The sequence below is a fragment of the Antrostomus carolinensis genome, unplaced genomic scaffold (assembly GCF_000700745.2).
Source record: "Antrostomus carolinensis isolate BGI_N321 unplaced genomic scaffold, ASM70074v2 scaffold13109, whole genome shotgun sequence".
Lineage (NCBI taxonomy): Eukaryota > Metazoa > Chordata > Aves > Caprimulgiformes > Caprimulgidae > Antrostomus > Antrostomus carolinensis.
Window position 1 is genome coordinate 55,087 of NW_010340713.1, and position 8,659 is coordinate 63,745.

Below are 8,659 nucleotides of genomic sequence, written 5' to 3' on the forward strand. Positions count from 1 at the left end.
ATTTTTAGTGTCTGTATTGATGGAAAATGGACTTGAGCAACTTAACTTAAAAATATCCAAATAAAAGCTGTAATGAGATATATGATATTTGTGGTGTTTATGTAAGGAATATACAAAGGAGTGGTAGGCACAGGCTCTTGGTATGAAGACACAAAGTTTGCAGTGTCCCTGAGGGTCTCTTCTGTACAAAATGAAGATTCAAACAGACTTAGAGAAAATGTGGATAAGTTACCATAGCATAAGCTGTAGGGTATGTCAGTGTGTTTGAGTTGTGGCAGCAGTAGAAGAGAATTAGGAACAGAGAATTTGCTTGGGAAAAATTCTCTGTACAAAAGGATCCATCTTCATATTCTAAGAATGTTTTCCGGAAAAAAAAAAGAACCCATCCAGGAGCTGAGGATGAGGTAAACATGTGCTCCCTCTGGTGTATCGTATCGCTGTTCCCATACTGTGTATCATGACATTCCTACTGCAGAAAAGAGAGAGTATTATCGGGGGCTTTACATAAGGGAAGAAGTTTGCTTGTTTTTCTCTGGGTTGAGTAACAAAATGCCTGCATAATAGGTGACAGGATGAACTGAGTTTAAGTTTTGAAGAGTTGTTACTGGTATATTATATTAGTAATTTATCTTTCCTATCTAACATACAAGTATTTTCTGTAAAAGTCGTTACTTTTGATGGAACTTTAGAATTACTGTACTAAATAATAAAATCCTTAGCATGCCACATGTGTGGGTCACTGGTTATGTAATAATACACAAACAGCTAACAGACCCAGAAACAAATGTTCAAAATCTTGTATCACATCCCACACACATTATTTGTATCTGATATTTTGTGAATTGCAGACATAACAAAAATGTGGTGATCTTGTCCAAATACTGTATTTTTGCTTTTTCATCCTGTAATATTATTGGAGTATGTCTAAGTGGCTGCACCACATTTCTCGTTTTTCATATTTGTGATCATCCAAATATTTTGTCTGTTCATGATTATCCTGTGGTTGCTTTGGGGATTCAGAAAACTGAAATGAATCTACCAGTTCCCCAGTTATGCTAAAGTTCATGCTGAGTATCACTGTTGCACCTACTTTCTGAGGTTTTGTCTGTATTTGATCAGTTTCTTCACAGATTTTGGCTACTGTGCAAGCCAAGGGCAGTATTAGCATCCACATGCTCATTTAGGAAATTTTCATGTTTGAGTTTTTTCACATACAACTTTTTCTTAATTTACTGTCAAATAAGGATGCTGCAAGTTCACTATTGTTTCCTCTCTTTACTTACTAGGCCAGCTAGCCTCTCAAAGGAATGGATTACTAATACAAATGTTGATAAGAATTGGTTTTTTGTTTCTTTTTTGCATAATAGAAAATCTCCAAAGGCTAATTTTATCTTTTTTTTATTTTTCTGCTGTAGACCTTTCCAGTCTAAGCTGATACAACTTTTCACCCAAAGGGATTTTTCAGTTCTTTAATTACTACTCTTTAAGATTGTATGAGCAAATCAATTAAGTTTAATAAACTATGGCTACCATAATCACACTCCAGTAATTAAAACCTAGATATTAACTTCCCTTCTTACCACTGACAGTTAACCAACGTTTCTCCTTCATCGCAAGACTGGTGGTCAAGAGCTGAAGGGACTGAGCATTGATATAATTGCTGGTTTAGCAAGCAGCTATGAAGTAAACACAGCTTTTAATGAGTTGAGATTGTCATAATTTATTTGTTTATACCTTGATCTCTATGCAGACCTCACAAACTAGCAGATGTTCTAGTGGCAGGTGAATTGTAATTCCAGATTGCTAGTCATACCTAGCCAAAATACTATCATACTTATCTTTTTCATGGTCTAAGCTGATTGATCTCCGCTTCTCTAAAATGTTGCTTGTTGTCAACATCCAATGGGAAATTACATTTTGTCTAGTTTCAGGTTGCACTATATAATTCTTCCTTTCTCTTTAGATTATGCTTACATGACAGGATTAGCACATTTACGAAGAGGGTATGTTACTTGATTGTGTCAAGTTTACTGTTGCCGTTGTCCACTGCCTGCTCTTTGGTAAAGATTATTTGTTTATGTGTTTTTTAGGAGATTCATAGAGAGCCTATACTTTTATCTGTAAAATAGGCAATAACAGAAGATGGAAATATAGTTAAGCTAAAAGGACCACAGTGTTATCCTGGAAGGAGATACAAAGGTAGCAGTTGTTTCAGGTATTGAATGGTACTTCTTGCTGCCCCTTATACTTACCTAGAAGAACCTGAGGCATAGTCTTGGTTTATTTTAAGATTTAATTATTGATGAATCATTTGTCAATATATATTGACAAAATATCAACATATACATTGTTGTTTAGTGAATTTCTCTCACTGTTAAACTCCATAAGGGTTCTTATATTTCAAACTCACCCAACCTGTCATCAGACAAGGTCTCCAAAAATTGTGGTGTCTCTTTGTGTTAAAAGTCTCCATTAATTGTCCAAAATTTATACTAGGTACAACATCCCTGTTTAATGATGGACGGATTTGAATTTAGCCCCCAGGAAGAGGGTTCTGTGCAAATACTTTCGCAATCAGGTAGCTCAAGAAACAAGAATTAGACTGACGGCACTAAGAGCTTTGCCAGGTTACACTGGCTATGGGCCATCTTCATTAGTGGTGCCAGTGAGTTCAAAATTCTATTCACATCAAGATCTCCAGTAAGTTCAAAATGATAACTTCATAAAATTGTGTATAATTATGAATTAAGCTCAATAGAGTAAGATATAGGACAGGTAAAATCACTCTCATGTTTAAATACTTACATGTTCAGTTTTGCATATGTTTTTGTGCCACCACAATAGTTAAAACTTTGATTTTTATTTCTGCTGTGCTCACAATATCACTGGCAAATATTTTAATGCAATAGTTGAAGCAAATGCTTATGCTAACATTTTAAAATCAAAAATACTTACATTGTTTAATATAAAGCATTCAAATCTTTGTGGTGTTTCATGCAGGCAAATGATTTAAGGTTGGAATTTTAAAAAAAAAAACAAAAAAAAAAAAAAAAAAACACTGGGAGAGTTGGTGACACAATTACCATTTAATTTTTATTCAGTTCGACAGCCTGTTTCTCTGAGATGCCTATAAGATATTTTTCTTTTTGGTATTTTAAATTTTCAAGGAACTTTTATTTAAAATTTCCAGAGTGCTCCTGGTGCCTCCTGAATTAAAGTATTAGTAATTCATGTGTTTGCTTTAAAGTTAAATGAAATTATGTTCAAAAATCTCTTCTGCTTTCCTTACTTTACTCAAAACAACTAGTTTTCTTCATCTTTAGAACTGATTTCTTACAAAAAGAAAAAAAAAAGTAAAAATTCAATAAAACTTAACTTGGCTTCTTTCACTTCAGGCTTTTGACTCAAAGGAAAGCTTGCAGTAAATCTCCTTTTCTGGTGTAAGTATGTAGCAGTGCCTGAAAACTTAGAAAATACCCCATCAAGTGATAATGAACCAGAGCCAGGAATAAATTAAGGAGTTAGTTATGGTATGTAGAATCATGTCATTGACCACTGTGTGTATTATGTACATTAGCAGTGCTAGGACAAGCTATAGGTCGTATTACAATCTCAGAAAGTATCATACTGTTGCTTCAGCAATCAGATGTCTGGTTTTAACTCTAAAATACCTAAGTGTTTTATCCTCTTCTCCTGCAGAAATGGTCATCTTAGACTTTAGTCACTCTTTAGTGACACAAATTTCTGTAGAGAAAATAATTTCTAAGATAAACTCATTTTTATCAATTATTATTTCAGTTGTTAAAACCACACAGTGGTATACGTGACAAGTTTCTCAGCCTACAAATAAAACCCAAACATGTAGTTATTTCCTGTGATTCTGAATGTGTGTTGGTTGAAAGAATGCTACACACAGATTTCTGTCATGTGAGCAGATTTTCCATTTTTGCTATCAAAACTAAATATTGCTGTCAATAATGTCATGTGTACCCTAGCAACTTGCTTTGGACTACCAAAAAATTTTTAGCCATTGTCAGAATGGCCTCAGTTCAAAAATATTTCTCCCCTGTCCTAGGTCACTGCATGCATGTTGCCTTATGATATTCATCTATTTCCTGAAAACGCAGTTCTGTGCAACTTTTCCACTTTTTCTTTTCTCACACCTGTTCACCATTTCATAGCGAAACATTATGCATATTTAAATTTTTTTAAATTAAATTCATATAATACTTCAGATAAGGACAGCTTTCCTTATTTGATGATAGTATCTCAAGACAACTTTATAGCTTTACCTAAAAAATGAGTATGTGCAACCAAAACAGTGATCCTTCAGTTTATCTTGCAATTCCAATCCACTGATTTCTATTGATTTTCATCAATTTGAGTTATGTAAAAGTTTAGTGAGGCCTTCAGTGGTACTTGAAATTACAAGTGACTGTATTACTGCTCTCATTGGTGTATATTAGAAGTTGGGATTTTAGATTAACCTTTGTATATATTTTCTTCTCACAAACCTGGATGAACAGAGATTATGAAGGCTATGGACATCAAAAAGTAGAGAGACGTGGAGGAAAAGCAAGCCCAGGCTGGTAGGTAGTGCCTAACACAGCAGTGAGTTGATGTCAGTGTAAAGCAGAGATCAGAATAGCATGTGGAAGCAGTTTAGTGCATATTCATCTATTGGACAGATGATCAAAGAATAGAAAGGAAAAAGGCAGGTATCTGCTGCAGATGGGAAGAATTAAAGTAAGCAGGCCATGGAACTGGATCCAATATACCCACATCTCCAGTAGCAAAGGAAGGCTTCCAATCTCCTTTGTTTTCTTCTGAGCAGTTGTGTTACCTTTTCACCAAAATCTCCCTTTATACTTGTCTCACTGCCTGTTTTGCATTTTTGACCTTTACTTGTCTGATTATGTCTAAATTTAGATGAGAAATTTTTGAGAAGCAGAGATGATCAGTGTTAACTTGTTCCCCAGAGTTGCCTAGAATACTTGCAGGTGCTGTAATACAATTAAAGCCAGAAGGGAAGGAGTCTTTGTTTTTCAAAGTGCTTAGAAAATAGTGGCTAATTCAAGTTGTACATATATATATATATTGGAATTTTTGGAGGTAGGGGAATAGGGTTGGTGTTTGGAGTTTGGTCTGCTGTAAGGATAAGGGGCCAGTTTGTAAAACTGGATCTGAGCCTGGGTTTCAAGCACTCTCAGCATTTGACATGTGATTATCACTCTTTGGAATTAGCTTTAACAGCACTGAGGAAAGAGGTTAACGTGAAGCCAACATCAAGTATGCTGAACTCTGGTCATTGAAAATACCATTGCTAATATTACTATAAGTGTGTTTCCAGTAGAACATCACAGCTTTGTTTATCAAACGCAGACTTAGCCAAATTATTATCAGCTGCTAGAGATGGGTACAAAGGATGCACTGTCAAGTCTCTACTTTAATTTCCAAATTAGGGCCATTTTTTCCATGATGTAACACACTTATCTGTTACATAGATATTCTTATATGTGGAATAATTAATAATACAGAATTTTATCTGCATAGTAGAATATGGATGCCTTTGCTTAATTGTTGTTGCTCTAACCAAAACAATTTAGTTATAAATTTTCTTGCACTTTCATCAGTGTAGCTGAGCATGAGCTACTGTCAGAGGACAGAAGGCAAAATGGACTAGTGGGCTGACCAAAAATTGCTAATACAATGCTGTGTCCTGTTGCTAGGATAATTATTGCTAATATTATTTTGACCTATTACGTAATTAATACTGTTATTTCCTGTAACAATGAGAGAGTTCCTATCGGTTTGAAACACAAACGGCACACCTAAAAGAAAATCTCCTTTGATGTGTACACTGAATGTTTTTCAACCAGAAACCATGCAGCAAACACACCTCTTCCATTTTATGTGCATAGGTAGGAAGCAAAACATCGAAGTGATATGCGAGTAAAAGTGGGCCCAGATATCACTTATTGGTGCTAATAAATACTTGAGGGGAGTAATGCTACTTAGAACTATTTCCTTTGCCCCTTTTAAAGGAACTTGGTAGGTAACACAACCACTTAATTTTTGGTAGACTGCTAATACATGGTTAAAACAAACCTGAGCTTTTGCTGCGTTAAGTGAAGCTGTTCCTTTTAAAGACACAAGCACAGTGGCACTGCGCACTAGACACTGTAAGAAGAAATAGTCATACAGCCCTTGAAAAATATTACAGTTAAAACACTGTGCAGGATTTCTTGCAAAATCAGAAGTGATCATTATCAAACTCTGGTTTGCAAGGCTTGAAGAGAATGGGAGAAGAGAGAGAAACATGGTGTCCTATTTTGAGAAAAAACACTGATAGTAGTTACAAAGGGAGATGTGTGCTTAGGAAACAAACCCTCATATTGGCCAGCATCTGAATTAGTCACTGCTGGATTAAAAATATAAATGCTAATAAGGTACAAAATACTTAAATACTTTTTTCTTAAATTAGAAGTGTTATCCTGAATTTCTATATAAAATACAAAATCCAGGCCTTTATGAGAGGGCATATACAAATCCAACACATGCGTAATAAGAAAAGTATAAAGTAGATCCTAAAGTCCGAGCCCTGCCCTTGTTACACAAGGTCGCATTAAACAGGGAGGAGAGGGACAAAGGAGTGAGCTGATCTAGAGTTGGCAAGACAGCAGCAGGCAAATGGAGAAAATGGGAAATTACTTTTTACATGTGAAACTTGAAAAGAGCTGCCATGTTGCTCGGTATTGCATGGGCTAGCGGAGAGCTTAGAAGAATGAATGAAAATCTCAAGCCCAGGATGGACAGAAATCGCAGACTGCATTTTTATATAGGTTTGATGTGTTTGAATTATGTTGCAGGAGCATGGCAACCTTTTTCTTCTGAAGGAAAAGACTGAGGACAAACTCGGATGTGGAAAAACATGTGTGATTTGCATTAATTTTACCATTTTAGTAGATGTTATTTAGATTGATACTTTGTTGTTCTGAAAGGGAAAAGAGGATTGTTATGCAGACAAGGCTATTAAAGCCCTTGCCAGAAGCACATTCTGGATGGATGAAATGACAGGAGTTGCCCTGGAATGGTGGCCTAGAACAACTGAAAATGTGCAGCACAACAGGATGCTTGGAAATGGTTAATCAGCATGAAAGTGGCTGCAGCTGCAAATGGCTCTGGTCAGCTGAGGGCAGGGACTGGCTGTAGCTGTGCCTGGCAGCAGTGGGGAGGAGGGGGCCTCTAGTCTCCACAAAAATAGATCTTAAATCCTTAAAAAAGGGTAGGCCTTAAAGTGAAGAAACACGGTGGAAGAGAAGCAGGCCTAATGCATCCTGAAACACACTCCTCGTGCCAAGTGGGGTGTACTCCCACTTGTCCTGAGTGTCCCCTCAGAAAAGAGCCGGGGCCTGGGCCCAGGTGTGCCTGGCACACAGCCCAGCTGGGGCAGCAGGCCCTGATAAGCCGCACCTGGCGCGGGCCTGCTGTGGCAGAAAAGGAACAGCAGCCATTGCCGTGTCCTCTGCCTTTGTTCCTGCCTGGGCAGATGAAAGGTGATGGACTCCGGTGAGAGCAGTCCTCAGCACCTGCAGAAAGGTGAGGCTGTGGAGAACTACTTACTGGGGGGTGACGAGGTGTGAGGGGGGAACAGTGGAGGCCGCGGAGGCAGAGGGCGGGAACTAGTCCCCAGGCCCTCAGCTGGGCCTGAAAACCCATTTGGGATGTTTGGGGACTGTGACCCTTGAGGCAGGGCCCAGTGACCGGACAGCCACAGGGCACTGGATGGGGTTAGGAGGGCTTCCTGCATTGCAGCAGGGGGTCCTGGTTGCAGGAGTTCCTCAGGTGCGGGAGGACTCCTCTGCACCTTGACTGAGAAGGGAGCAGAAGCTGCCATGTTGCCAGTGTGTGTGGGTGGAACCCAGTGCTCTGAATATGATTTTGCCCAAGGAGGCTCCAGAAGGTAAGCAGGGGGCATATAGAGGCTGGAGATCAGTGTTGGAAGTTTTGATATAATGGCATAATTCCAGGAATTGTTGTCTTCTAGAAACTGTTAAAACATGAAGGGCTTTTGAACAGTAATAATTCAGTATATGGTAATCTTTTAGTGTGGTATTTTAGGAATATGATGGTGGTGTGCTTGAGGGAATGTTCTGTTCTGGATGGTTTGTCTGCAGCTTGTGATGGGAAGATATTCAGAGATTTCTTTTGTGTTAAAGAACCAACTACCTGAAATGAAGGAATTCCCTAGTGATGTTTTTGTGTGCCACTTAGCATGTCACCATCTTGCTTCATAGAGAGCTCTGAAGTATGTGGTGTGAGACTCAAATGCTATGATCCAGGGGATGAACTCAGCCCTGAGAAGGGAAGTTTCTACTTACTATTCAAATAGTTGTTCTAAGACCAGCTGTGTGACTTGATGGTTAGTGTTTGAGATGTGTTGCACTGTCTCACAACATGTGTTATGCAGAGTTGTTAAAGAAGTGTGTGGATATTGCGTCCTGTGAGCTAATCTCTGTCAATTTTGAGGTAAATTCAAAGGTGTTTTCCTTTCCTTTAAGTGGTAATACCTAGAGCTTTACATAGTCCTAGCAAAAACTGCTAATATGCTATAGAAATAGAAGCAAGCCAAAAGGTGGCTGCAGCTGTTGTTTACTAC